Source organism: Eriocheir sinensis, chromosome 22 (genome assembly GCF_024679095.1).
Source record: "Eriocheir sinensis breed Jianghai 21 chromosome 22, ASM2467909v1, whole genome shotgun sequence".
NCBI lineage: Eukaryota > Metazoa > Arthropoda > Malacostraca > Decapoda > Varunidae > Eriocheir > Eriocheir sinensis.
In genome coordinates, this window is record NC_066530.1 from 19,755,839 (window position 1) to 19,781,309 (window position 25,471).

Here is a 25,471-nt window from a genome sequence, read left to right on the forward strand (position 1 = left end):
TGATAGGACTGTTTAAGCATTGGGCGGAAGACAGAGTAGAATGGAGGAGAGCCATAAAGTGTCCAACCGCTCAGGAAGATTGAATTAAATGGACCTTAACCTAAATAATGATGATAATGACATTGTACTTACCAGGGATTGAGTGGTCATAGTAGTAGTAGTAGTAGTAGTAGTAGTAGTAGTATCACTGATCAGCTGTCATGGAAGTACTATATAAGGGATTCAATAGTACACATAGCAGTATAGAGGATTTAATAGTACACATAGCAGTATAGAGAGTAGTAATAGTAATAGTAGTAGTAGTTTCAGCAATCTCCTTGAGTCTGTCGTCCATGTAGATGTAGTTTCCACACCTCCACCACCTTAGTAACATTGATGTGGCCGAGGTCAACAACATCGGCCGAGCACATGTCACAGAACTTCTTGTCCTTTGCGAGCTTGACCCGGCCGCCAACCTTCAGCCAGCTCGATCTCCGCCGACGCTCCCTGGGAAAGGTCAGGTCAGGTCGCGAGAGGTCATGGTGGGGTCAAACGAGGGTGGGTTGTGTTTTAGGAGGCAAGTATAGAAATGGAAAAATCACATATCATATATTTTTGTGTGTGTGTGTGTTTGTGTGTGTGTGTGTGTGTGTGTGTGTGTGTGTGTGTGTGTGTGTGTGTGTAGTGGAAGGCAGGGTACAGGGTTCCTCTTCTTTCTAAAACCTTGGTCAAAAGAAAATAAATAAATATATATAAATCCTGGGACCTATGTAAATGGTATGTCAATTACAACTTCTGTAATTCAACTGTTGGAAAGTTGGAAAGTTTTGTTTAGTGGGTGCAACATCTGTGGTCATATGCCGGAGAGAGACAGAAGGGGAAGGAAGGAAAGTTTTGTTTAGTGGGCGCAACATCTGTGGTCATATGCCGGAGAGAGACAGAAGGGGAAAGAATTATAGGAGAAGGGAACAGACCCCAGGAGACGGGACACAACCCCCGATTAATACCTGGTACCCATTCACTGCTGGGTGGACAGGGGCGTAGGGTATCGGAAAAGCCGCCCAAATTTTTCCATTCTGCCCGGGAATTGAACCCGGGCTCTCTCAGTTGTGAGCCAAGTAATTTACCTGTACCATCCAGCAGGCATTCCAGTCCCTCAAATACATCAAAGAATTCCTCCAACATACCATTTGCACCATGAATTGTAGGCAATGTCCAGCGCACACCTGTGGTCGATGCATGTGTAGGCATTGGCACCCTTCAGCTGCATGGGCGGAACCTTAGACATCTGTGGGAGAGAGAAAGAGAGAGATTGACAAATAACATAGAGGGAGAGGAAGATAACAGTGAGATACAGGGATTTTAACGTGATAATGAGGTTAACCCGGTAGCAGCGACGGGCCAAATTTGTGGCTTTACCGTGTAGCAGCGACAGGCCAAATTTGTGCCATGATATAAATCCCCCAAAATAGATGATACACAATCTGATCGCAAATGCTTTGATATATATGAAATGGTTTGTGTGAGGGGTGATTTTTTTCTCATTTTTCTCGCTTGGAGGGACCATTAAGAAACATGATCCCCGCTGCTACCGGGTTAATATCTGCGTTTTTATGAGCATTTTTTCAAGTTCATTGCGCAGAGGAAGGGTCAGACTACCACCAGGGTCATTAAACTACCCCTGGAAATGCCCCAAACACCTATGAAAGCCTTGTCAAGTATTTTTTTTCTACAACAAAGGAGACAGCTCAAGGGCACACACAAAAAAGGAAACTATATTAAAAAAAAAGCCCGCTACTCGCTGCTCCCAAATACCATGTGTCAATTCCTGTGCAGATGACAAAAACCCGGATCTTCAAGTCCCTCCCTGTCAGCCTGTGGGGGGAGTCTCACCGCCCTGCTCCTGCTGTGGGTGGTGTGGAGGGGTGTTGGGGTCTGGTGCAGGGCCCACAGCTCCACCGTCAGGCTCAGGGGGAGTCTCCAGGGCCGACAGGTGCTGGGGGAGGGGGGGGGAAGGCACCATATCAGAACACTCCTTACCTTGAGAGCATGTCAAGATATGTAACACAGCAACATTCAGTAGATATGTACCATTAAAACCTCTCTTGAACCCAGCTATTAAAACCTCTTGTAAACCCAGCTATTAAAACCTCTTGTAAACCCAGCCATTAAAACCTCTTGTAAACCCAGCCATTAAAACCTCTTGTAAACCCAGCCATTAAAACCTCTTGTAAACCCAGGCATTAAAACCTCTTGTAAACCCAGCCATTAAAACCTCTTGTAAACCCAGCCATTAAAACCTCTTGTAAACCCAGCCATTAAAACCTCTTGTAAACCAGCCATTAAAACCTCTTGTAAACCCAGCCATTAAAACCTCTTGTAAACCCAGCCATTAAAACCTCTTGTAAACCCAGCCATTAAAACCTCTTGTAAACCCAGCCATTAAAACCTCTTGTAAACCCAGCCATTAAAACCTCTTGTAAACCCAGCCATTAAAACCTCTTGTAAACCCAGCCATTAAAACCTCTTGTAAACCCAGCCATTAAAACCTCTTGTAAACCCAGCCATTAAAACCTCTTGTAAACCCAGCCATTAAAACCTCTTGTAAACCCAGCCATTAAAACCTCTTGTAAACCCAGCCATTAAAACCTCTTGTAAACCCAGCCATTAAAACTTCTTTTAAACCCAGCCATTAAAACCTCTTGTAAACCCAGCTATTAAAACCTCTTTTAAACCCAGCCATTAAAACCTCTTAAACCCAGCCATTAAAACCTCTTGTAAACCCAGCTATTAAAACCTCTTGTAAACCCAGCCATTAAAACCTTACCTTATCGCTTGTGCGAGTCCTCCCCTGCATAGGAACAGCTGCGTCATCCAGGGGTAGACCAGGGAATCAACCACTCATATCCACAGTAGACCAGGCAATCAACCACTCCTCCAGGGGCCGGTAGACCAGGAATTCAACCACTCAGCGGATGACCAGTGTTGTGTAGCTCTCCAGTCTGAAATCGAGGGAGTTTGTAACCTAACCGATCATGGATATTAATCAGTGTTTCTACTCAAAGACAAACTGTGTGCGATGAACATTCAGCGACTCGGAAATAATCACTGGATATTTACGACACAATAACAAAAATATCCGAAGCCACACCTGAACCACTGGGTACCTGCGACATTATCAGTAAAGGCAATTAGGACACTCACTCACCAGGACGTCTCAGAACAAGTGCGCCGAGGACTATTATGGAGGCTAACATGGCGGTAGTCCGGGGCGTGGAACCTCATCAACCGTAGCGGTGTGTTCTGTGGTTGAGGCTCGGCCGTGGAGGTTTCTTGTAGACCCGGGTGGATGTGGTAATGCCCGGGTGGAGCAGCAACGGCCGTAGAGGGTTGGGATGTACACTGTAGACTCTTATGTATACTGTAGAGTCTTATACTGTAGAGTCTTCCATGGCAAACGTTGCCCGTTCTTTACTAACTAGAGAGAGAGAAAGACACAGAGAGAGATTGAGAGATAGAGAGACAGACAGAGAGAGACAGAGAGAGATTGAGAGAGAGAGAGAGACAGAGCAACACACACACACAGACGTACGCACAGTGCAGTGAGGGAGAATTAAGCAACACACACACACAGACGTACACAGTGCTGGGAGGGAGGAAGGACAGGCAGCATGGCGGTACATTGTTTATTACGGAACGAAATTCGCGTTACAGCTGCAAGGTGCTCTCAACCACAATGCCTTACAAAACCAGCAGTAGTTACCTCCTCCTGCTGCAGCGACCTCCCCAAGACGGAGGGCCCCCAGACCCCGCCCAGCGAGGATGCGCCTCCCCGGCCACCTGGTCAAAGCCTGGTCAACCAGTCAGCCAGAGAGGTGCGCCCCCGCCGACAGGGCCCAGAAGCCTTCCGCATCGGGCGGGTCACCACAGCCTCCTCTTCTTGCTGCTCAGGAACACAACAGGCTAAAAGGCAACAGTTACACACACGGACATATAAAAAAAAGAAATCCTAACCGACATCTCAGAGGGAGACGCCCAAAGGCGGCAGACTCAAACGCAGAACGGAAAACACCCGTTCTGTGAAAGAGCCAACCGTTGTACCCCTAACACCCTAGGCCCCACCAGCCTCCTCCTGTGAGGAAAACTGGTCCTCAGTTTGGGCAGCTCGTAAGGAGCTACCCTGACGGCAAAGCTGTAACACAGACTGGCCCGCGTACAACTCCGCCGCCTAAACTATCACCTTGCCAGACCTCCCTACGGGAGAATCTGACATCTATCTGCGCGTCTTTCAAGCGTTGCTCCGACTCCCTACCCGCCCGACCACCCGTCCGCCCGCCCGTTCCCACGTACGCCCGCCCGTCCGCCCATCCGCCCCCCGCCCCCTACCCGCCCGCAAGCGTGCGAGCAGAGGTACGACGAGCGTCAGTGCGGCGGAACGTAGCGTACGGGTTCCGTGCGTTCGTACGTGTGGCCGTACGGTTCAGCGTAGACGCTGCTGCCTGCCTACCTGACCGAGGGTGGGGTGCCCGCCCGACAACCTGACCGCAAGGTGGCCTGCCTACCTATCTGATGGCCCGACTGCCAGCCTTACCACCAGATAGCTTGCCTGTCACCTGCTAGCCTGACTGCCAGGTGGCACACCCGCCCGTCGGCCTGATGGACAGACGGCCACGCCCATGCCTTCCTGACACAGTGATTAGCTAAGTCCCCCGCCAACACCCCACACAAAAAAAAGACACTCACACAAAAAAAAAACTCACACACCCTACATAACCTGCACCGTAGTGCTACCCAAACCTCAGCAGCTCCCGCGTTGCACACCGCCACCGCCGTTGGTCGCCCGGCAGCATCCACCCAGCGCCTAGCCAGGGACAACAGCTAAAGAGCTAGGGAGGAAGGGGGTTATGGGGAAAAAAAACATACATAGAAATGAAATCCTAGCAGTCACACAGCAACACACAGCAAAAACAAACACAGCAGGCCTGCCATCACACACACAAACACACACAGCACACACTAAACCAAATACCGTGGATATACCGTAGTGACGTGATGTGATGTCCTCGCTGCACGCGCCTCCGGACTGCCACACACACACACGCTAGCTATTGGGTATAAACACACGGGAAAAAGGCATACAAAAAAAAGACATCCTAAATAAAATAACACACACAAGCACTTAGCGGGGGTTTGGGGAGGCAGACGGAGGAGGGCCAGTTAGCATGGGAAAGGGGAATCGCCCTGCCCAGGAGATGGATATGGTCTTGGCACCCCCCCCCTGGTGTGAAGGTTTACCCAACACACCAGGCGGTAAGGCTCGACACAACCCAAATCCCAGGAGGCTCATCCCCCAACCCACTTCCAGCCCACCAACCATTCTACCCCACCCTCCCTTACCCACTAAGTACCCACAGACATACACCAAAAAAAAGACTCCACTCCCATCAGACTCCTTGGAAGAAGGCAGCCTGATCCACCTAATAAAAAAGCCAGGCTCAACCTTACGGAAGAGTCTGGCAAAACTTCGGCGGAGACAACGCGAAAGGCAACGCCTGGCCAAGCAGAGCCCGACCGCTCTGACCCCCGGAAGAGAGGCCAGAGTAGCTAGAGCCGGCTTCCTCCTACGGAGAAAACCGACAAAAAAACTTCAGACATCTCGGAGGGAGACCGTCTGAAGGTGGAAGACTCAAACGCAGAACGGAATCACACCCGTTCTGTGAAAGAGCCAACCGTTGTTACACCTAACACCCTAACACCCTAACACCCTACACCAGCTAAACAAACACCCTACACCCTGACGTGCTGCTCCCGCGCTGCGCCGATGCTCTCCACTTACGCGCCTCTGAAAGAACAAGACCGACTTAGACACAACCCAGGAGACTGACGGAGAATTAGACACACTATGAAAATTATACAAGAGCAACAGTATTTAATGATCTCGTTATTTGACCGACTATAATTTCATTACTATTATTGGTATTGTTATATTCATTACTATTATTGGTATTATTATATTCATTACTATTATTGGTATTATCATAATCATTATCATTGTTTACCTGGACGCCAGAGGATACAGGCAAGGGACGACACACGCAGCCGCCTCCATCAACGTGTCTCTCCAGCCGGGGCAACACGCTGGAAGTACAGGGAGACTCAGACATGCGGAGAGGCAGCGGCGGAGACATCCAGACATCTTGGCTCAGACACAGGTGGCTGCTCCATTAACCCGGTAGCAGCGACGGGCCAAGTTTGTGGCTTTACCGTGTAGCAGCAATGGGTCAAGTTTGTGGCTTTACCGTGTAGCAGATATGGGCCAAGTTTGTGCCATGATATTTAAACCCCCCAAAAATAGGCTGGTTAGGCTATACAAGGCCATGGCTTTATCTAACCTCTTCTTGAATGTATCTATGGTATTGGCACCCACAACATGGTCCCCAAGCCTGTTCCACTCATCCACCACTCTGTTAGTAAACCAATTCTTGCCTATGTCTTTGTTGAATCTGAATTTGTCTAACTTAAAACCATTTCCACGCGTCCTACCTGGCTCTTTCACTCTCAAAATCTTATTGACATCCCCTTTATTAAATCCCTTCATCCATTTACAGACTTCGATCAAGTCTCCTCGCAACCTTCGCCTTTCTAGCGAGTGTAGATTTAACTGCTTCAGCCTGTCTTCATAAGGCAAGTTTCTCACCCCTTGAATCATCTTTGTCATCCTCCTCTGTACAGATTCTAACACCTTGATATCCATTCTATAGTAGGGGGACCAGAACTGCACTGCATAATCTAGGTGAGGTCTAACTAGTGCTAAGTAAAGTTTGAGGATGACTTCAGCGCTCCTATTGCTTACGCTCCTTGAGATGAAACCAAGTACTCTGTTGGCACGATTTTTGGCCTGAATGCATTGAGCCCTAGGACGGAGGTCAGCGCTCATTAGGACTCCTAAGTCTCTCTCACGCCCAGACCTGCTTAGAGGAGTGCCATTTAAGGAGTAATTGTGTAAGGGGTTATTCCTACCTACACTCAAAATGCTACACTTCCCGACATTGAATTCCATCTGCCACTTCCCCGCCCAATCATATAGTCTGTCAAGCTCATCCTGGAGAACGGTAGCGTCCCTGTCTGATGGGATTACTCTACCGACCTTGGTGTCATCTGCGAACTTATTGACATCACTACTAATTCCTGTGTCCAAGTCATTGATGTAAATAATAAAAAGCAGAGGACCCAGCACCGACCCCTGAGGGACTCCACTCGTAACACTGCCCCATTCAGATTTCCTACCATTGATTTGCACTCTCTGCTTCCTACCACTGAGGCACGCCCTGATCCAGTTCAAAACTTTACCAGCTACGCCGTGAGCCTGTAATTTTAGTAATAGCCGGTGATGGGGAACTTTGTCGAACGCTTTACTGAAATCTAGATACAATATGTCACAGTTTTCATCTCGGTCAACTGCCTCGATTACTTTAGTGTAGAAGGACAACAGGTTAGTAAGGCAAGAGCAAGACCTATCCTTTGTGAGCCCATGCTGTGAATCATGAATTAAATTATGCTTTTCTAGATGGTCCAGAATGCTCCCGGCTATAATTTGTGGCTTTACCGTGTAGCAGCGACGGGCCAAATTTGTGGCTTTACCGTGTAGCAGCGACGGGCCAAATTTGTGGCTTTACCGTGTAGCAGCGACGGGCCAAATTTGTGGCTTTACCGTGTAGCAGCGACGGGCCAAATTTGTGGCTTTACCGTGTAGCAGCGCCGGGCCAAATTTGTGCCATGATTGAAACTCCCCAAAATAGATGATACCTAAACTGATCACAAATGCTTTGATATACATTATGAAATGGTTTGTGAGCGGGGTGATTTTTCTCATTTTTCTCACTTGGAGGGACCATTAAGAAACATGACCCCTGCTGCTACCACCACCACCGGGTTAAGGTCAACAAAATTGTAATGCCAAAATTTAATTAAGTACGGGAAAGGTAGAAATTAGGGAGGATAAGTAGTTTTAAGTATTTTTAAGAATGTATAAATTCCATCGCTATCTCTCACGTACTTAACTGAATTTTTCTTAACTAAAAATGGTCAAATCATCACTTATCTCCTCTATTATGCATATATAATCATTTTTGCAATTACTAACATTATATACTCATTTAAATCAATTTTCACACGTATACAAATATTGTTACATGTACCCTGTACTGTCCAAACCCCTTATGCAAGAGTTAACCAGCATCTCCACTCTTTCATCCCTATACTGTCCAAACCCATTATGCAAGAGTTAACCAGCATCTTCATTCTTTCATCCCTGTGCTGTCCAAACCCATTATGCAAGAGTCAACCAGCATCTCCACTCTTTCATCCCTATACTGTCCAAACCCATTATGCAAGAGTTAACCAGCATCTCCACTCTTTCATCCCTATACTGTCCAAACCCCTTATGCAAGAGTTAACCAGCATCTTCATTCTTTCATCCTTGTGCTGTCCAAACCCATTATGCAAGAGTCAACCAGCATCTCCACTCTTTCATCCCTATACTGTCCAAACCCATTATGCAAGAGTTAACCAGCATCTTCATTCTTTCATCCCTGTGCTGTCCAAACCCATTATGCAAGAGTCAACCAGTATCTCCACTCTTTAATCCCTATACTGTCCAAACCCATTATGCAAGAGTTAACCAGCATCTCCACTCTTTCATCCCTATACTGTCCAAACCCCTTATGCAAGAGTTAACCAGCATCTTCATTCTTTCATCCCTGTGCTGTCCAAACCCATTATGCAAGAGTCAACCAGCATCTCCACTCTTTCATCCCTATACTGTCCAAACCCATTATGCAAGAGTTAACCAGCATCTTCATTCTTTCATCCCTGTGCTGTCCAAACCCATTATGGAAGAGTCAACCAGCATCTCCACTCTTTCATCCCTATACTGTCCAAACCCATTATGCAAGAGTTAACCAACATCTTCATTCTTTCATCCCTGTACTGTCCAAACCCATTATGCAAGAGTCAACCAGCATCTCCACTCTTTCATCCCTATACTGTCCAAACCCATTATGCAAGAGTTAACCAACATCTTCATTCTTTCATCCCTTACACTGGTAAACTCTGGGGCGCCCTTCCTGTGTCTATATCTCCTCCTGCCTTCGACTTGAATTCTCTCACGAGGAATGACGTATCGAGACGCCTCTCCTCCCGAAACTGACCTCCCTTTCAGCCGCTCATAACTTTTGTTTCTGAAGGAGCAACGATTAACCCAAGAACATCGGCAGACCCTTTTCTGGGCTTTCACGAGTCATGGCTGTGGTACGGTGGACCCTAAAATGGGCTTGCCATAAAACCCACAATTCGAGCTAATTCTAGGCGATGGTGGCACAGCGCAACCCACCATGCATGCCCCGGGTCATTGTGGTGGGTGAGTGATCTTGAGGTGGGCTTTTTGTCATGGGTGGTGCTGTAAGGTCATGGCAGACTGAATTAGATATCCACACAGTAACCACTTGTCAAATTCTCTGCATTTGACAACAAGTGACTCTCAGCTAGATGCCACAAGACTGTTTATTTTGTGACAAACACCACACAAACAGAATGGAGTTTGTGCAGAAGGAAATATTCTTAATGGCTTTGTGGTTATGAGAGGAGCAAGATGGCGCCACTATAAACACTCGCCTGCGCCAGAACGGGCTGGGCCGACCATCAGGCCCCACCAGGAAGATGCTTACCGGCGCAACAGGCAACGATGTAAAAAAAAAAATAAATAAATAAATAAATAAATAAAAAAAGGTACTCTGATGTACGTTCCATGCTCTTTTCTGTGTCTCAAAATGCTGTGTAATGTTGACTTTTCTAGGCCACTTCTCGGCTTTCCCGTTGCCGACGCTCACGGGTTAAGGCCTTCCCAGCAGAGGATCTATATAGTGACGTTTGGAAATTGGGACTTTTTGTCGGCGCGTCAGTGTATAGACGTTTGCTCTCATTTGCCCACATTAGATAGCAGCATGGCGCCACTATAAACACTCGCCTGCACCAGAACGGGCTGGGCCGACCATCAGGCCCGACCGGGAAGATGCCTGCCGGCACAATAGGCAGCAACGTAAAAAAATAAATAAATAGAATAAAAAAATAGACGATTCCTTACTACTGACAAAATTAACAAAATAAATCGCCATTGGGCATCTCAACCCCCTGGACACTTGCCGACATTGCCTCTGAAGGACAGTCACCCTTGTGCCTTGTGGGATATGCAACGCACATCAGCTGACACCGGGAACTTTTGCATTTTTTCCTAGTTTCTTTTATTATCATAGTCTATCATGTCAGGGAGAAAAAGACCTCTTGAGCCGGAGGAAAGGACTCCTTTAGTAGCCGAGGATATAGGTGCTGATTTTTTTGGATGATTTTGATGATCCTGACTCATGTACCATCAGTGGTTACACTCTAAACCTTCATTTGAATGTATCAATATACATATAACCAGTCTAACTTAACCCTTTCATTGCTAAACGCTTGCAGCGGGCGTTAGGCGTCTTTGCTGGTGGTGCTAAACGCTCACTGCGACATCCAGCCGCACTCAAATCTCCCGCGTATGAGTGTGTTCCAACACTAATTCTCACAACACAGGATTGCCAATTGAGTGTGTTTTATACTAAACTTGGTGGAAAATCATGTCAGCCCAGCGCGGCAAATCTACGGACGAGCAACTGGTGGATGTTCTTGTCCAATATAGCGACATTTTTACATAGCTTCACCTGACGGATTCTTTGACCAAATAGTTGTACATTTTTCAGCTGTCAATACTGCCCTGCCAGCACCCCGTCATCAAGAGATCTACAGTAGTTGCCTTACGGCTGACCGTCGCGCACGTAGAAATGTACGTCTTCACAGGCAACACCCCCTGAACGTGCCTGTATGTTCGCAGGAGAGGCTTACATTACTGAATCTTATAGATCTTGGCCTCCTCTTTCCAATGATGGTTTTGTTTTGAAACTGTGATGAATAGTTTGTGAGATACAGCGGTTAAGAGAGATTCCCTTCCCCTGCTGGGGTGTCCGAGCGCGCCTGAGGGGATAGTCTCGTTGCGAGCGCTTAGCAACGAAATGGTTAAATAACATCTATATATAGATGTAAATGTTTGTTCAGTTTTGCGGCAGAGTCGATATAGAAACGTCACTCTGGAATGCCCACTTGCGGGGAATCTATATACACATATGGATGTTTAATGACGAGATTTTCTATTCTCTTTTTTCTATTACTCTCTCGGTCCCACACGTCCTCTGCGTGTATCGAAACACATGGGAAATTAATCACAACAAGGAGAGGGTATGCCCCGGCTGCCTGGGATTGAACCCGCGACCAGCGTGACGGAAGAGCCACTCCTTACCGAGTCGGCCAAAGAGGTACCCCCCTGGCTAAGTGGGTTATGGGAGGCTCGTTCATCAGGCCGCACTACAGATGAACATCAACAGCGTCTCTACAGAGACTATTTTTTGGGGGGGTTGTACATAGGTCTCCCCTGCCGCCGGGAAGGGGTTAACAGGCTATTTTTAAACCTATTTTTTTGGGGGTAGAACATATGTCTCCCCTGCCGCCGGGAAGGGGTTAACAGGCTTTTTATAAACATATTTTCTTGTTGCCCTAGAGCGGTTTCTTTAGCTGTAAAAAACAATATCCATTATCCACACAACTATATCAAAATGCTTACCGGTCTCCCCAGCTGAAGAGGTCACGGACAGAGGAGGTCACGTGCGCCCCCCCCAGCCCATGTCCCCCGGCGCCCATCTCCCGGAACACAGCCACACAAACAAACGCTAGCTATGGGTATAAAAAAAGATTACGTGCAAAAAGTTCACACACAAAAAAATACATCCTAACAAAATAATAGTGCGAAGGCATACCGCCAACGCACACACACACACAATCATACGACAGGCCTGCCATTCACACACAGACGCACACACAAGAGAACCCACTTAACCAAACCGTTGGTGTCGTCGCGATGAGTCCTCTGCATGGTCCGTCCGCGGCATCCTGCAAAAACAGAGAAGCATGTTAGAAAAGGGAACATTAAGGGCCGCTTCCACAGTCCATCATGGTCTTTGTAACACTCCCGAACCAAGCTATAGAATCCCATACTGTTCAAAATGGCGCGGTCTTCGATGACACACTAAATACAAAGAGCTTTTCCTGTATTGTGTTGTCAAATTTGTGGACTTGAGTATAAACAGGATCTCAGCTTACTCATCTCCCTTCTCTTCCCTTTTCTTCATATCATAAACACAGCTTTTCCTGTATAGTCTTGTCAAATTTGTGAACTTGAATATAAACAGGATCTCGGCTCATTCGTCTCCCAATCTCATCTCCCTTCTCTTCCCTTTCCTTCGTATCATGACAATATAAGACCTTTCCTGTATAGTCTCGTCAAATTTGTGAACTTGAATATAAACTCCAGACACCGTACAAGGAAATTTCGAAGGCTCTGGTATTGGTTTCGGAGCTTACTAACCCATCATGAGGAACTGTGAAACTGGGCCTTAGACACGGATGCAGAATTATAGCCATGCAAAAGGCAAATTACTTATATATATTACATGAAACTGGCCATCACGGGGAGTTAACTCATGGCAAAATATATTACTAACCCCGGAAGTTAAGTGAGACTGAAAATTTAAAGAAGCATTATGTGAGAGAGCACCATGCAGGGCTTAGTAACAAGGATTTCGGTTAATTTACATTCACGTACGGATTGAGATATCGGCAAGGCTTGAAGCTGCCGATATCTTTACATGGAAGAGGCGCCTGGCTGGGACTGACAATTATACAGTGACAAAACAAACTAGTGACCAGAGCCGGGCACCACAAACACACTAGAAGGAACCTCAAGCAAAAAGATAACTTAGACATTAATTAAAAGGAAGGAAGGGATGAAGATAAACAGACAGAGGAAGAGGAGGAGGAGGAGGAGTGAAAGGAGAAAAAGGAGAAGGAGATGAAGGAAGAATAGAAGAGGAAAGAGGAGGAAAGTTGGGGAAAAGGAATAGAAAAGGGGAGGAAAAGTTAAAAAAGAATAAAGGAGAAAGGAGAATAGAAGGAACTGTATTATGAGGAGGAGGAGGAGAGAGAATGGACAATAGGAAATGAGATGCAAGATTTGACCACCAGAAAGAACATCAAGCAAAAGATAACTTAGACATTAAATGAAAGGATGGAATAAAGATGGACAGAGGAGGAGGAGGAGAGAAAATGGATGAGAGAGAAAACTGAAGAAAAACGAAGAATCAGAGAAAATGGGTCAAAGAGAAAACAAGGAAATGAAAAGTGAAGGAAGGAAACATTCAGTCATTAAATTAAAGGTGTTAGAACTATTGCTTGAAGGGAAAGGGATGAGTTAAATTGTAAGTGTTGCTGTAATATAAATAACTTGATATATTACACTGAGGTGGTGCCCCGCTCTACCAAAGATAATCTATCCTCACTAACACACTGAACCAAGCACAGTATCATCGCCGCTATTATAGTGACTCCTCATGTCCTTTATACAGCATTTCTTGACCTAAATTAACCTATCTAGCTTTGTTGTCTCCCCCTCCTGGCCTGGCATCCCAGTCTCCAGTTTTGAGATTGTTATCAGTGCGGTCGCCCAGTGTGTCAGGCCTCCACTCCTGGGTGTGGGGGGAGGCAGGACACAGGCGCTCCCCCACGAGTCAGGTCTTCGTCACGGCAGCTCCTGGGTGTGGGGGGAGGCAGGACACAGGCGCTCCCCCACGAGCCAGGCCTTCATCACGGCAGCTCCTGGGTGTGGGGGAAGGCAGGACACAGGCGCTCCCCCACGAGTCAGGCCTTCATCACGGCAGCTCTTGGGTGTGGGGGAAGGCAGGACACAGGCGCTCCCCCACGAGTCAGGCCTTCATCACGGCAGCTCCTGGGTGTGGGGGGAGGCAACACACAGGAGATATAGGAGGCATTCCATATGACACGAGAATCTGTTACCTACACCTTGCCTCTCTCTCTCTCTCTCTCTCTCTCTCTCTCTCTCTCTCTCTCTCTCTCGTCCTACGAAGAAAGGCTTTCCACCCTTAACATGTTCTCTTGAGAAACGTCGCCTCCGAGGAAAACTGATCGAATGTTTTAAAATACTTAATGGTTCCACGAATGTAGACAGAACAAAACTGTTTATGATCGATGACACTTTGCAAGCGAGGAACAATGGCATAAAACTCAAATGTAGACAAGTAAATTCAGACTGCACCAAATTTTTTTCACCAACGTTGTAGTGCGAGAATGGAATAAGCTCTGACCGTCAGTGGTCCAGTGTAACACGACTGACTCCTTTAAAAACAAGTTCGACCGTCACTTCCTTGAACTTAAGTAATATTAACTAGAGTAGAAAAACAACGTTTTGGAGCCATCTGATTAATGTAGAATCACTTATGATTCACTTAGTGACCACCTAGTCTGGACCATGGGGTCTGATTTTCTATGTAACTATGTAATTCTCTCTCTCTCTGTATCGGTATCATGACATACCGGGAAGAGGCGGGCCGGTATTATTTAAGAAAACCGGTATTTTTGCCAATACCGCACATTCTTAGTCACCACAACCACCACTCCCGTCACCACAACCACCACTCTCGTCACCACAACCACCACTCTCGTCACCACAACCACCACTCTCGTCACCACAACCACCACGAACTCCCGTCACCACAACCACCACGAACTCCCGTCACCACAACCACCACGAACTCCCGTCACCACAACCACCACGAACTCCCGTCACCACAACCACCACGTACTCCCGTCACCACAACCACCACGTTCTCCCGTCACCACAACCACCACGTTCTCCCGTCACCACAACCACCACGTTCTCCCGTCACCATAACCACCACTCCCGTCACCACAACCACCACGTTCTCCCGTCACCATAACCACCACACCCGTCACCACAACCACCACTCTCGTCACCACAACCACACATCCCTATAGCCACCACAACCACCACTCCCGTCACCACAACCACATCAATAATATATATACGTATAAATTTCAATGTATACTTATGAGCTCCGAGGTCCTAATGTTGTCCTCGAAGTGCTGCCGGAGGTCGCTGAAGTCTCACAAGCCCCTTCCTTTGATATGACACGCTGGTACCGTTGAGGTGGAGGCGAGGACACTTGTGATAACGTGGGCGGGTAGGGGAGAGCCGGTATGATTCGGACACTTTTTAGAAAAATATTTTTAGAAAAAGAAGTTCAAAAAGTAGTGTAATTTTGTTGACCTCAAAATGTTCCTCCATCATTTGGCTCTGTAGGCCGCTAACATGACACTCGTAGCTATTTCCAGTTTTCAGATGTAGGTGATGAAAGACTAAGTTTCTAAATCGTCCCCAGCCGTGGTGATGGTTCGGCCAGGGAGGTGGGATGGTACGGACACTCATAATACTCGCCAAAATATTAATATAACTTAAGTTTGATTGGCTAATAAACAAAATTATATCTTCTACAAAACATTTGTTAGAGGACAAAAGTATCCTCTCAATATTTAGAGGGAAAAAAATAAAAGGAGAACTACAAGAAATCTCAAAAATTTTGGTATTATGGCTTCCTTCTCTTCTCACAAGCATATCTGAATATTAATCAACCAAACTAACCTTTTTATAAACGTTGCAACACCTATAATGTTTAAATTGATATAAATTTAATAAAAATCATGAAAAAATCAACCGTCCGAATCATCACGACTCAATAAAAAGCAAATGTGTGGTCACACTCTTTTCCAGCACGAGAGCTTCACAGGTGATCGTGTTATACGGCAACACCTTCGCCGGGCATCGCTGCGTCACCGAAATAATTTACATGTCGCTAATTGGCACGTTTTTGAAGTGAGAGCTTACGATATACTGAAAATATTACATACGAGATGCAAAAAAACATAAAATCGGAGTTGCATCGAAAACAACAGCTCTGAGGGCGTGGTTGTCCCTTTGTGGGTTAAGGCAATAAAGTTTTGCACATTCACACAAAATCTCGCGGCACTACCATACACTTTACAATAAGTGCGATGGCCGAATCATCACCGCTCTCCCCTACGGTTTTTGTTAAGGACGGGACTTGTAGGTGAGGGCGGGATTCGAACCGAGTCCAACATTTACGTGGGCGGGTGCGTGGCTTGCTAAGGACGGGGTTTGTAGGTGAGGGCGGGATTCGAACCGAGTCCAACATTTACGTGGGCGGGTACGGGGCTTAAGGACTCCCCGCCGATATAACACAGACACATAACATGGAAATGCTGAGGGCGGGTATCGAACCGAGTCCAACATTTACGTGGGCGGGTACGGGGCTTAAGGACTCTCCGCCGATATAACACAGACACATAACATGGAAATGCTGAGGGCGGGATTCGAACCGAGTCCAACATTTACGTGGGCGGCTACGGGGCTTAAGGACTCCCCGCCGATATAACACAGACACCTAACATGGAAATGCTGAGGGCGGGTATCGAACCGAGACCCGGGAGATACATAGTCGGGGCCGTAACACATATAAACACTTGGCCGAGGAACGTTGCGACGAGGCGGAGGTTTGTCTTAGACTGAGGGCTGTGGGGCAGAAAGGAAGGGCGCGCACTAGTCCCCCCCAACTTTTCTTTATGTGCGTGATAGTTGGTGATGGTTGCTCCGTGTAGTTCGCTTGTTTGCCTATTGGAAGGGGCGGAGCAGGCCTTTAGTTAATGGTCGTGTGTGTGTGTGTGTGTGAGAGAGAGTGGTGTGTGTGTGTGTGTGTGTGAGTTAAGTAAGTTAACGTGTATCGCTAATCATATATATTACATTACTATCCATATACACATATTCATGTTAACATTAGCCACGGTCCTCCTTGACGGACATGAATTAATTATGGATGCGACGTGGAACTAGACAATAATAAGTGTCTAATTATGGTTATATATACAAAGGTGAAATACTGATTATATTATAGTGGTAGTAGTAGTAGTAGTAGTAGTCGAATAATTAACAAAGACAGAGGTAGTAGTAGTAGTAGTAGTAGTAGTAGTAGTAGTAGTAATAGTAGTAGTAGTGGTATCAGAATTAGTAGTTGCAGTAGTAATAATGGTAGCAGTAGTAGTAGCAGCACCAATAGTTATAGCAGTGGAGGTAATAGTAGTAGTAATGGTAGTAGTAGTAGTAGTAGTAGTAGTAAAAGTAGTAATAATAAAAGTAATATTATTATTATTATTATTAATATTATTATTATTATTATTATTAGTAGTAGTAGAAGTAGTAGTAGCAGTAGTACGTAGTAATAGAAATAGTAGTAATAGTAATAGTAGTAATAAAAAAGTAATATTATTATTAGTAGTAGTACGTAGTAGTAGTAGTAGTAGTAGTAATAGTAGTGTGTGTGTGTGTGTGTGTGTGTGTGTGTGTGTGTGTGTGTGTGTTAACGGCCACTTTGAATGTCGTGTAAGCCCAGGGTGTGGCGTCATGAGACATCCGGGTATCGTGAGACATCCCATCCTGAACACATACATGAATTTCGACAAGGTACCGTGTCTTTTAATTGTCGTCTGCTTGTCGGGGTCTGTCCCACCCAAGTTTACTTATTTTATTACGAAAGCAAATGATGACGTATCTGTGTGTGTGTGTGTGTGTGTGTGTGTGTGTGTGTGTGTGTGTGTGTGTGTGTGTGTGTGTGTAACGAGGATATCAACCATCACTCTTCTTCTTCTTCTTGTGACCTAATAAGCCTTGCATCGCTATTTAATTAAGTCCTCATTAGTACTTTTTTTTTACACTTAGCTGCTTCACTTAGTCACTCCATGATAGTAAATTTTGGGTTCCGCGATGATAAAATAAAGAAATGGGATGTCTCACGATATGGGATGGCAGATGACACCACACCCCAGGAGCTGTCAAAATATTATACGGGCTAGTTAAACGTACGTGTGTGTGTGTGTGTGTGTGTGTGTGTGTGTGTGTGTGTGTGTGTGTCTGCTGTGGCGGAACCAGGGGCCCCCCCAAAAAAAAAATTATTATAACTTTTGATAACGGAATTGATAATAATAATGATAATAATTCTTCATCTTCTTCTTCTTCTTCTTCTTCTTCTTCTTATTATTATTATTATTATTATTATTATTATTAGACGAAGACAAATATATATATATATATATATATATATATATATATATATATATATATATATATATATATATATATATATATATATATATATATATATATATATATATATATATATATATATATATATATATATATATATATATATATATATATATATATATATATATATATAATAAGGAGAGAGTCTCTCTCTCTCTCTCTCTCTCTAATTACCCACCGGAGACTACAAAATCCTATTCAGTTTATGGTTAGCAGATAATATTAATGGAATAGACGTCACATCACATGACGACCCTCAGCCAACGACTTATAACACAAGACCGTCCAAGGGGTTATGGGCAGGTACACACACACACACACACACACACACACACACACACACACCTTAACTAGCTCGTACAATGGTTGGAGATATCCGCCGCCCACACACTGACCGTTAATACACACACACACACACACACACACACACACACACACACCTTAACTAGCTCGTACAATGGTTGGAGATCCCCGCCGCCCACACACTGACCGTTAACACACACACACACACACACACACACACACACACACACATTTATAATTGTAATGTGCTTGTTCGGACTCGTGATCAGCAGGGCTGGCAGAAATATCTCTGCTATCTTTAGACTTCTTTAATAAGTTGGTTACGTTTCGGAACGAACATGTTCCATCATCAGACCTAAAACAAGTTACACAGTGTGTCAAAAGCAAAAATTAAAAGTTACCTGCAGTAAGCGGGAGTGTAAACATAAATACGAGCTTTAACAGTAAAACTAGTAAAAACAAACGGATTATAAAGTAAAAAACTAAGGGGGAGCGTAAAAGTAACCCCCCCCAAAAAAAGAAGGAAAATAGACAGATGCTATAGAACAATATAAAACACACTAAATTCAAAACAGCAATAAATAAAACAGTGGGTTGAAGAAAAACAAATGAAAAAAGCAATGAAGAAAATTACAATGCAGATAATAATACTGTTTTACCTATATATGACGCCTGGCAGCTGTCACACGTGTATTTGTAAGTCACAGAAGACTCTAGTTGTAAAGGTGTTTTATCCTTGGTGTGGAAGAGTGATTGTATGGTTTGTTAATTTTAAATATAACCGAGAGTAATTTGTGGGTAACAGGACCGGATGAGCTTGAGGAGTTTGTTCGTTAACTGCAGGCTTTGAGCGCCTCGATCTATACTCTATTGGAAAGTAAACAATGTGGCGTGGAACTGTGTTGAAGAATATCCTTAGGCATCAATAGACTATTTAGTGTTTTGCCAATAATAAATGGTACAGGGTAACCGTTGCTACATAACATCACCTTGAGGCGTGATAGTTCATGGTGGAGTGTAAAATAGGCCGAGCATATGTGATAAATGCGTGTTGCTAGTGTGATTAGATTTCTTTTATAAGTTAATGGAATAAAGGACTTGAATCTTGTGCACAGGCCTGTGAAGGTTGGTTTGTGGGTGGTGAAGCCATCCGTAGCTATACACTTTTTTATATGAACATCTAAAAAGGATAAGCTATTATCTTTTTCTAGCTCAGCGGTGAATTCCATGTCAGGGCGCTTGGAATTTAGCTATTCAAGGAACAGAGGAATGTGGTCAGGGGATTTAAAGGTGGGAAAGGTGTCGTCTACGTATCTGCGATAAAATGTAGGCTTAACCCCTTGACTGCGGATTTCCTACAAGAAGACATCACCAAGCTACAGAGATGGAACAAAAAGTGTCTGCTACAACTTAATGAAGAAAAATGTAGTAAAGTCATGCACTTTGGGAGGGGAAATCCAGCATATCAGCAATACCACATGGGAAACACTCCACTGTCCACCACAGAGGCAGAGAAAGACCTGGGACTCGATGTTACCAGGCTACCAGTGAAGGGATATCCAGCATACCAATACCACATGGGAAACACTCCACTGTCCACCACAGAGGCAGAGAAAGACCTGGGAGTGTATGTTACCAGGCTACCAGTGAAGGCCAAATCTATGCCATTCGCAGCGTACGGGTTAAATTCAGACGGGCAATCTTTTAACCAGTTACGTTCGTGAAAGCACAGGAAAATGTTACTGAGGGTCGGACCTAGCGGGATACCCATAGCCACTCCGTCAGTTTGTTTATAACTCATTATTAAAAAGGAAAATACTGTCTTTTGACGCTATCTCGAGTAGTTTTCGAAAGGAAGTTATATCGTACCCCATTACAAGGTCTGTATCTTTGAAAAGTTCATTAATGCAAATATCTATTGTTTCATCTAACTCCCTTCTCCTTTGTTGTTTTACTTGCAACAATAAAATATCAATCAATCAATCAATAACGGAATGTTCGTGAATAAAGACTCTGGGTCGTATAAAAAGACATTTCGCCGCCCAAGAACACCTATTTGACAAGGCTTTCGCAGGAGTTGTGGGCATTTCCAGTAGTTTTATGGTAGGTTGACCCTTCTTCTGTACCCTGAGCCTAAAAACACTCATTAAAACCTGATTGATATCCCCCTTTGACATTTAGAAACAGCTGATGTGAGAAGGGAAAGTGTCTCGTAATACCAGACTACGTCGAAACTAGCCATGACGTAACTTTCTCTTTAACGATGTTAGCTCTTTAACAAATGAAAGTATCTTTGCAGGAATACGAGTTCGTTGTAATCGGTGCTAGGATTGGAACAAGATACTTCGCAATATTATAATTAAATGTTCCTATGGCAGATAAAATTGGTCTGAGGGCAACCATCCTTGTGGACTTTTGATATCCCATACATTATGCTGGTTTGGAACCGTTGGGCCGTAGTCTAGAGTATATTGATATCCTCTTTTGGTAGATTTCGCAACAGCCCGTGTGATTTGTCTTCTAATTTTAAAAGTTCATGAAATATATTATTAGTAACATGCGTGTATTTATTGCGATCCGATAGAATGTTACCCATTTTAGTGACAATCATCTGTTGAGTAAAATTACGCCGTAACCTTTACCTGGCTTCGTCATGATGAGGGAGGACTTATTGCTGAGGGCTTTCAAAGCAAAGTACTCGTCCTTAGTAAGGTTGTGAACGGTCGTGTTCCGATTTCTTCCATAAAAGACTCAAACGCAGTTTTTGTTACTTTTGAAGTATTCAAAATTTCCTTCATCTTTTTTATTCAGTCTTATGTGGCTAATGTTTTAGTTTCTCAAAATAAAGGAAATGATTAACGAGTTTAGGCCGCGCGCCAATGGCCTTTAGAATCACGGTTATTTAGATGAAGTCAACACTTGCTCATGGTAAAGTTAATACAACTGTTCCAGGTAATGTTTGAAGATTCACAAACCAGCTAAATTAAGACCTGCATCAGTCCATTACCTGGCTATTAAATGTGGTGCAGCACTTCAATGGTGGAAATACAAACCTTACCTTTTAAGACCTGCATCAGTCCATGATCTGGCTATTAAATGTGGTGCAGCACTTCAATGGTGGTGTAATGGTCCGAATGTGAGTGAACGAGAATGTGAGTAAGTCAGTGAGTAACAGAGTAAGTGTAAGCGAGTGCGTGAATGAACGAATGTGAGTAAGTCAGTGAGTGACAGAGTAAGTGTGAGCGAGTGGGAGCGTGGATGAGTGAAAGAGCGAATGAGTGAAAGAGTGAATGGGTGGCTAAGGAATGTAAGTACGTAAAAGGTTATGAGAAGATAACACGGCGAGCGAATGAGAAAATATCATGAACGAGAGTTACTGAAATCCCTCATCTCAAAGCCTCGACCCCCCCCCCCCCCCAAGAAACCAATAACTAGTTAGTTAGGTAGGTAGGGTTTGATTGTAATGTCGAGAGGGAGTCACGTGAAGAAGGGGGAGGAGCTTAGCGAGGAGCAAAGGCGAGTGGCGAGGGCAAGGAGACCCACGGGTCAGTGAGGAGACAAGCACCACTGCAGCAAGAGACAAGCTTGGGAGACGAACACCCCTACATCAAGGAACGTCAGCGAGAAATCACAGAGAAGCGGGCTGGTCAGATAGGTGTCTATCTCTCCACTCAGCCCCCCGAAGAACCACCCACGGCCTGCTGTGTGAGGCGGACTACAGGATGGGAACTTGTATGGCGGGGTGACCTGCCCCTCTACTGCCCGTGGCCGTCCTACCACTTCCTTGGTGGCCGATATACCGCTGCTCCCTACATCACGACGAGCGCCCGCCTCTCCACCCCACCCGAGCTGCTCCCTCTCCACATCAAGCAGCGCCCGTTTGTCCATCACCAGGACCGCCCCTTTCCCATCGTGGACGTCCCCTGCCGAGCCCGACGCTCACGCCAGCTCCCGCTTCTCCTCCTCCAGCAACCAGAGCTAAGCATTGTGTATTCCCCCAAATCTCCCTTGTGCCGGTAGCTAGTCAAAGTAGAGGCATACAGCCTGTCTGTCATTCATTTTTTTTTAGTACTCCGCTAACCTTTGAAAAAATGAAACTAAATACATATTTATATACAACCTTACTGTGTTATCATTTGGACCCTGTTTTGCTGCTCATTTGAGATTACTGAACCCTTACACACATCCCCTCCCCCCCCCATAGTACATTATCACCATCCAGTTTCTTAATGCCGTCTCAAGTGGTTCACACGGATATCCTCCCACCTTCCATAATTAATCACACAAGTAACGCCCTTTCCGTCCCCAACATTCCCTTACAAATAAAAGATAAACACCCCACCCGTCCCCAACATTCCCTTACAAATAAAAGATAAACACCCCACTAACTATCACAGAGGCAGAGAAAGGCATGGGAGTGTTACATTACCAGGCTACCAGTGAAGGCCAATTATGTGCCAACCACAGCAGATGGGTTTATGTGCTGCAGCGCCGAGGCAAATTCTTCACACTCAACCCTTGCTATTGTTAGGTAACCAAATACTTGTTCCCGATACTATCTAAACATACACAAGCCAGTGGTGAGAACATACTAACCTTCAGCTTCGAGATCCCCACAAGCAGGCAGACATTTGTAGGTATTTTTTAGTGGCACCAGTTATGTTATTTAGATTCATTAAGGGAAAATAGAAAATTTTAATCTAAAGCAGCCAGTTAGATATATCATACAGTAAAACACAATGATAAAATAGAATAAAGAGAAGTAAAATATTAATACCTATTGAATTAAGTGGGTATAGACATCTGGGTATATTTTGCAAGGCTTTGGGAGAGGTCATAATTGGTATAAGGCTTTGGGAGAGTTTGTTGAGTTTCCGTCAAATACAAATATATTCCCCAGTATGTAATGCTTAAATATTTTTCCCAGTACGACAGTAAAGTATGTATGTAATAAATGTATTCCCTGGTATGTATAACACTTAAATATATTCCCTGGTATGTATAACACTTAAATATATACATATATAATATATATATTTTTTTTTACGTCTCCGCCTATTGCGCCGGTAGGCTTCTTCCCAGTGGGGCCTGATGGTCGGCCCAAGGCTTCTTCCCTGTGGGGCCTGATGGTCAGCCCAGCCCGTTCTGGCGCAGGCGAGTGTTTATAGTGGCGCCATCTTGCATTGGCTCATGCTGCCCCCCGGAACTTGTTCTTGATTCACTTGGACGGCTTCCTCTAGAGTCCGGGTTGATGGGTGGTCTTCAGGACCTTAACTGTATAACACCTAAATAAATTCCCCAGTACGTAACAAATATGTTCCAAAGTATGTAACACTTCAATATATTCCCCAGTATGTAACACATTTCCCAGTACGTCACACAAATATCCCCAAGTACGTCACACAAATATATTCCCCAGTACGTCACACAAATATATTCCCCAGTACGTCACACAAATATATTCCCCAGTACGTCGCACAAATATATTCCCCAGTACGTCACACAAATATATTCCCCAGTACGTGTAACACTAGTGTAGTCCCCAGTATGGAACACTTAAATGTATTCCTCGGGCATACTGGTTGTTAAGTTTCCAGTATGGCATTGGTAGAGGTTAAGGTTCCATTAAGACATTGGTAGAGGTTGATAAGGTTCCATTTAAGACATTGGTAGAGGTTGATAAGGTTCCAGTATGGCATTGGTAGAGGTTGATTGGTAAGGCTTTCATTGTATTGGTAGTGTTTCCATGGAGAGTTTTAAGTGTGGTGATAGTTCGACAAAGCTTATGCAACAACATAAAAAAAATCACGAACCCAACTCCTCTCCTTGGTAGAGCGCATTTGCAAGCTGAACATGTTGCTGACCAGTTTACACAATGCCGAGGACACAGAGACAAACACACCACACGCTGGGGTCCAGACATTGGCCCAGCAGTGACTACAGTAAATAATTTAATCAACCCGTTTTTTCTTACCCCGACCCTGCTGACTGGGAATGAAGGCAAACATTTCATTCAACTTTCTCTTTCTTTTTATGTATATTTGTTTATTCAGTAAAGATCAGGAATTATTACCTGTACTGCAGACATGGAAGTGTATTTAAGAAACAATCATTTTTGAGGGTAAGGCCTCTCAATCTTGTGTTCTCATGCACCTGAGACACTTAATTGTTAGCATAGGATACTTTGTGTTAGTTTTGACTTTTTTTCCACACCACCTCAAGAGGTAAAAGTCTAGGCGCGTTTTTATTAAAGAGGTTTCCCCTGTAGGCCTAATCCTCTCCGACCTTTCACCAGGAAGCAAAATAAGGTCTTGTACTGTACGTAACGTGGGTGACGGGAGCGAGATATGGCCACGTTACTATATAATGAAAGCAATATATTTACCGTCGTGGGAATTAAACATGAATATAGACATTAAAATTATATAAAAATATATCGTACTTTCAGTTAACACGTATGTATCCGGTATGATCAGCCATATTGAGGGAAGTGCGGACATATTTCCTTGATTTTCTGGCAAGGGAGTATTGCCAACTGCAATATTTACAACTTTTTAGTCAAAGAATCAGTCAGGTGATTGGTAAAGCTATGCAAAAGATGCCGCTATATTGGGCAAGAACATCCACCAGTTACTCGTCCGTAGATTTGCCGCACTGGGCTGATATGATGTTCCACCAAACTTAGTGAGGAGCCCACTCAATAGGCAATCCTGTGTTGTGAGAATGTGTTGGAAAACTCTCACACGCGGGAGATTTGAGTGCGGGTGAAGCTCGCAGCGAGTGTTTACTAATAAAAGGGCTAAGAGAGAAAAGCCCCAGCCAGGCCAATAAAAAAATGTTAATTCTTGTTAAGCTGTTAGTACTAGGAATTAGATTTCATAGAGCTCATACGGAGATCGTACGGTTTGTTCCGGTTCACGCTTATGAGGGGTTTGTGAAGGGTTATATATGGTTGTTGTGGGTTGGGGAAGGGTTACGTGTGGTTGTGGGGGTCTAGAAAGGGTA

At 44.7% G+C, this 25,471-nt stretch overlaps 2 long non-coding RNA genes across 3 annotated transcripts; both read right to left on the reverse strand.

Annotated features, from left to right (window-relative positions):
- Positions 1 to 305: 305 nt before the first annotated feature.
- LOC127002235 (uncharacterized) lies at positions 306 to 4,940 on the reverse strand. The gene is made up of 5 exons (XR_007755906.1): positions 3,188 to 4,940; positions 2,807 to 2,981; positions 1,795 to 1,975; positions 1,167 to 1,267; positions 306 to 486 (listed from the first exon to the last, which is right to left on the reverse strand). It is a non-coding gene; the product is annotated as an uncharacterized LOC127002235 (long non-coding RNA).
- A 16-nt stretch (positions 4,941 to 4,956) lies between these two features.
- LOC127002234 (uncharacterized) lies at positions 4,957 to 16,552 on the reverse strand. 2 transcript variants are annotated; one of them, XR_007755905.1, is made up of 4 exons: positions 15,039 to 16,552; positions 11,684 to 13,900; positions 6,039 to 6,117; positions 4,957 to 5,821 (listed from the first exon to the last, which is right to left on the reverse strand). It is a non-coding gene; the product is annotated as an uncharacterized LOC127002234 (long non-coding RNA). The 2 variants fall into 2 exon arrangements; XR_007755904.1 differs by having other exon boundaries at positions 11,684 to 16,269.
- Between the last annotated feature and the right edge of the window lie 8,919 nt (positions 16,553 to 25,471).